We start from the raw sequence: 6,123 nt of genomic DNA on the forward strand, positions 1-6,123 counted from the left end.
CGTATACGATATCATCACAGATCACAGACGTTGGGGTGGCGGTCTATGTATATTTGTGAACAACAGCTCGTGCACGATATCTAAGGAAGTCTCGAGGTAGAGTACAGTGAGGGAAAAAAGTATTTGATCCCCTGCTGATTTTGTACGTTTGCCCACTGACAAAGAAATTATCAGTCTATCATTTTAATGGTAGGTTTATTTGAACAGTGAGAGACAGAATAACAAAAAAATCCAGAAAAACACATGGCAAAAATGTTATAAAAGGATTTGCATTTTAATGAGGGAAATAAGTATTTGACCCCTCTGCAAAACATGACTTAGTACTTGGTGGCAAAACCCTTGTTGGCAATCACAGAGGTCAGACGTTTCTTGTAGTTGGCCACCAGGTTTGCACACATCTCAGAAGGGATTTTGACCCACTCCTCTTTGCAGATCTTCTCCAAGTCATTAAGGTTTCGAGGCTGACGTTTGGCAACTCGAACCTTCAGCTCCCTTCACAGATTTTCTATGGGATTAAGGTCTGGAGACTGGCTAGGCCACTCCAGGACCTTAATGTGCTTCTTCTTGAGCCACTCCTTTGTTGCCTTGGCCGTGTGTTTTGGGTCATTGCCATGCTGGAATACCCATCCACGACCCATTTTCAATGCCCTGGCTGAGGGAAGGAGGTTCTCACCCAAGATTTGACGGTACATGGCCCCGTCCATCGTCCCTTTGATGTGGTGAAGTTGTCCTATCCCCTTAGCAGAAAAACACCCCCAAAGCATAATGTTTCCACCTCCATGTTTGACGGTGGGGATGGTGTTCTTGGGGTAATAGGCAGCATTCCTCCTCCTCCAAACACGGCGAGTTGCGTTGATGCCAAAGAGCTCCATTTTGGTCTCATCTGACCACAACACTTTCACCAAGTTGTCCACTGAGTCATTCAGATGTTCATTGGCAAACTTCAGACGGGCATGTATATGAGCTTTCTTGAGCAGGGGGCCCTTGCGGGTGCTGCAGGATTTCAGTCCTTCACGGCGTAGTGTGTTACCAATTGTTTTCTTGGTGACTATGGTCCCAGCTGCCTTGAGATCATTGACAATATCCTCCCGTGTAGTTCTGGGCTGATTCCTCACCGTTCTCATGATCATTGCAACTTCACGAGGTGAGATCTTGCATGGAGCCCCAGGCCGAGGGAGATTGACAGTTCTTTTGTGTTTCTTCCATTTGCGAATAATCGCACCAACTGTTGTCACCTTCTCACCAAGCTGCTTGGCGATGGTCTTGTAGCCCATTCCAGCCTTATGTAGGTCTACAATCTTGTCCCTGACATAATTGGAGAGCTCTTTGGTCTTGACCATGGTGGAGAGTTTAGAACCTGATTGATTGATTGCTTCTGTGGACAGGTGTCTTTTATACAGGTAACAAGCTGAGATTAAGAGCACTCCCTTTAAGAGTGTGCTCCTAATATCAGCTCGTTACCTGTATAAAAGACACCTGGAAGCCAGAAATCTTTCTGATTGAGAGGGGGTCAAATACTTATTTCCCTCATTAAAATGCAAATCAATTTATAACATTTTTGACATGCGTTTTTCTGGATTTTTTTGTTGTTATTCTGTCTCTCACTGTTCAAATAAACCTACCATTAAAATTATAGACTGATAATTTCTTTGTCAGTGGGCAAAGGTACAAAATCAGCAGGGGATCAAATACTTTTTTCCCTCACTGTATATCATAAGCTGTAGGCCACACTATCTACCTAGAGAGTTTTAATCTGTATATTTCGTAGCTGTCTACATACCACCACAGACCGATGCTGGCACTAACACCGCACTCAATGAGCTGTATACCGCCATAAGGAAACAGGAAAACGCTCATCCAGAGGCGGCGCTCCTAGTGGCCGGGGACTTTAATGCAGGGAAACTTAAATCAGTTTTGCCTAATTTCTATCAGCAAGTTAAATGTGCAACACAGAGATGCGTACAAAGCTCTCCCTCGCCCTCCGTTTGGCAAATCTGAGCATAATTCTATCCTCCTGATTCCTGCTTACAAGCAAAAATGGCAGCAGAAAGCACCAGTGACTCGGTCAATAAAAAAAGTGGTCAGACGAAACAGATGCTAAGCTAAAGGACTGTTTTGCCAGCACAGACTGGAATATGTTCCAAGATTCTTCCGATGGCATTGAGGAGTACATCACATCAGTCACTGGCTTCATCAATAAGTGCATCGATGACGTCGTCCCCACTGTGACTGTACATACATACCCCAACCAGAAGCCATGGATTACAGGCAACATCCGCACTGAGCTAAAGGGTAGAGCTGCCGCTTTCAAGGAGCGGGACTCTAACCTGGAAGCTTATAAGAAATCTTGCTATGCCCTCCGACGAACCATCAAACAGGCAAAGCATCAAAACTTGACTAAGATCGAATCGTACTACACCGGCTCTGATACTTGTCGGATGTGGCAGGCCTTGCAAACTATTACAGACTTACAAAGGAAAGCAGTGACACGAGCCTACAAGACGAGATAAATTACTTCTATGCTCGCTTCGAGGCAAGCAACACTGAAACATGCATGAGAGCATCAGTTGTTCTGGACCACTGTGTGATAATTCTCTCTGCAACCGATGTAAGGAAGGCCTTTAAATAGGTCAGGACCATATGGATTACCAGGACGTATACTCCGAACATGCGCTGACCAAATGGAAAGTGTCTTCACTGACATTTTCAACCTCTCCCTGTCTGAGTCTGTAATACCAACATGTTTCAAGCAGACCACCATAGTCCCTGTGCCCAAGAACACTAAGGTAAACTGCCTAAATGACTACCGACCTGTAGCACTCACGTCTGTAGCCATGAAGACCACCATTATCCCAGAAACCCTAGACTCACTCCAATTTGCATACCGCCCCAACAGATCCACAGATGATGCAATCTTTATTGCACTATCTACCTAGAGAGTTTTTATCTGTATATTTCATAGCTGTAGCTGGCAGGCCTTGCAAACTCCACTCCACACGACCTTTTCACACCTGAAAAATAGGAACACCTATGTGAGAATGCTGTTCATTGACTACAGCTCAGCATTCAACACCATAGTGCCCTCAAAGCTCATTACTAAGCTAAGGACCCTGGGACTAAACACCTCCTTCTGCAACTGGATCCTGGACTTCCTGACAGGCCGCCCCCAGGTGGTAAGGGTAGGTAACAACACTGATCCTCAACACGGGGGCCCCTCAGGGGTGCGTGCTCAGTCCCCTCCTGTACTCCCTGTTCACTCATGACTGCACGGCCAGGTACGACTCCAACACCATCATTAAGTTTGCTGATGACACAACAGTGGTTGGCCTGATCACTGACAACGACGAGACAGCCTATAGGAAGGAGGTCAGAGACCTGGCTGTGTGCTGCAAGGACAACAACTTCTCCCTCAACGTGATCAAGACAAAGGAGATGATTGTGGACTACAGGAAAAGGAGGACTGAGCACGCCCCCATTCTCATCGACGGGGCTTTAATGGAGCAGGTTGAGAGCTTCAAGTTTCTTGGTGTCCACATCACCAACATGAAGAAGGCACGACAACACCTATTCCCCCTCAGGAGACTGAAAAGATTTGGCATGGGTCCTCAGATCCTCAAAAGGTTCTACAGCTGCACTATCGAGAGCATCCTGATGGGTTGCATCACTGCCTGGTATGGCAACTGCTTGGCCTCCGACCACAAAGCACTACAGAGGGTGGTGTGTACTGCCCAATACATTACCGGGGCCAAGCTTCCTGCCATCGAGGACCTCTATACCAGGCGGTGTCAGAGGGAAGTCCTAAAAATGGTCAAATACTCCAGCCACCCTAGTCATAGACTTCTCTCTGCTACCGCACGGCACGCGGTACTGGAGCGCCAAGTCTAGGTCCAGGAGGCTTCTAAACAGCTTCTACCCCCAAGCCATAAGACTCCTGAACATCTAATCAAATGACTACCCCAGTCTATTTGCATTGCCCCCCTCCCCCTCTTTTACTCTGCTGCTACTCTCTCGTATTATCTATGCATAGTCACTTTATTAACTCTACCTATAAGTACATATTACCTCAGTTACCTTGACTAACCGGTGTCCCCGCACATTGACTCTGTACCGGTACCCACTGTATATAGCCTCACTACTGTTATTTTACTGCTGCTCTTTAATTATTTGCTACTTTTATTTCAAACCTTTTTTTAGGTATTTTTCTTAAAACTGCATTGTTGGTAAAGGGCTTCTAAGTAAGCATTTCAGTGTAAGGTAACCTGTTGTATTCGGCGCATGTGACAAATAAAATTTGATTTGATCACAAATATTATTAAAGCAGATATTTCTCAATACCCTGTTGTTGAGTGGTGTATTAATAACCCAGTATACCTTGATGCATGTTAAAATACTTGAATTTTAGATTTTCTCCTGAACTGTGCCGTTTATTTAATCAACTTCCACTGGCGAATGACCTCAGGAAACTGGTCACACCAAGGTAAGAATCAGACCCAGAAGCACAAAAATATCATCCTCACACATTGTCTCTGGATGACCGGGCCGACAACCTGTCTCATGGGTCTGAATACTCGGAAAGCACTGATTTAGAAATATCAAATAACGTCCTCCTCATTTTCACTTTCAGTCAGGATTTCTTAGAAATAAGCTTAGTAAAAGGGGAGAGACTGGGTGGATCTATACGTGTGCTACTTCCTTGGCATAATAATCACCATCATCACCACCATCATCATAATAATCACCATCATCACCACCATCATCATCACCACCATCATCATCACCACCACCATCATCACCATCATCATCACCATCATCACCATCATCACCACCATCATCATCACCACCACCATCATCACCATCATCATCATAATAATCACCATCATCACCACCATCATCATCACCCCACCCTCATCATAATCACCATCATCACCACCACCATCATAATAATCACCATCATCATCACCATCATCACCACCACCATCATAATAATCACCATCATCATCACCACCACCATCATCACCATCATCATCATAATAATCACCATCATCATCGTCACCATCATCACCACCATCATCATCACCACCACCATCATCATAATCATCATCATCACCACCACCATCATAATAATCACCATCATCACCACCATCATCATCACCCCCACCATCATCATCACCACCACCATCATCACCACCACCATCATAATAATCTTCATCATCACCACCATCATCATCATCACCACCATCATCATAATCATCACCACCACCATCATAATAATCACCATCATCACCACCATCATCATCACCCCCACCATCATCATCACCACCACCATCATCACCACCACCATCATAATAATCACCATCATCACCACCACCATCATCATAATCACCATCATCACCACCATCATCATCACCACCACCATCATCATAATCATCATCATCCCCACCACCATCATAATAATCACCATCATCACCACCATCATCATCACCCCCACCATCATCATCACCACCACCATCATCACCACCACCATCATCACCACCACCATCATAATAATCACCATCATCACCACCATCATCATAATCACCATCATCATTACCACCATCAACATCATCGTCACCATCCTCACCACCACCATCATCATCATAATCACCATCATCACCACCACCATCATCATAATCACCATCATCATTACCACCATCAACATCATTGTCACCATCATCATTACCACCATCAACATCATCGTCACCATCATCACCATCGTCACCATCATCACCACCATCAACATCATCGTCACCATCATCACCATCATCATCACCATCATCATCACTACCATCATCATCAAAATACGTCCAAACTCCCTGTAGGTAACAGGTAAAAGGACTTTGCAAAAGAAGGAAAACCACACAAGCTGTCTCAGATACTTGCTGATATAAAGTATATTACTGCACTATGTCTATTTAGTATTGCACAATACCCCGGAACATGTATAAATATCCTACTTCAATTCGTTTCAGTGCCTTGTTGTATTATATTAGTATCCTATTATTATTCTTCAAGTTTGTATTTTCTACAACTCTTTTATTCACTTAAGTACTTTTCTATTGTTGCACATTGTACTCCACGTATATC

This window comes from Salmo trutta, chromosome 12, assembly GCF_901001165.1.
Source record: "Salmo trutta chromosome 12, fSalTru1.1, whole genome shotgun sequence".
Taxonomy (NCBI): domain Eukaryota; kingdom Metazoa; phylum Chordata; class Actinopteri; order Salmoniformes; family Salmonidae; genus Salmo; species Salmo trutta.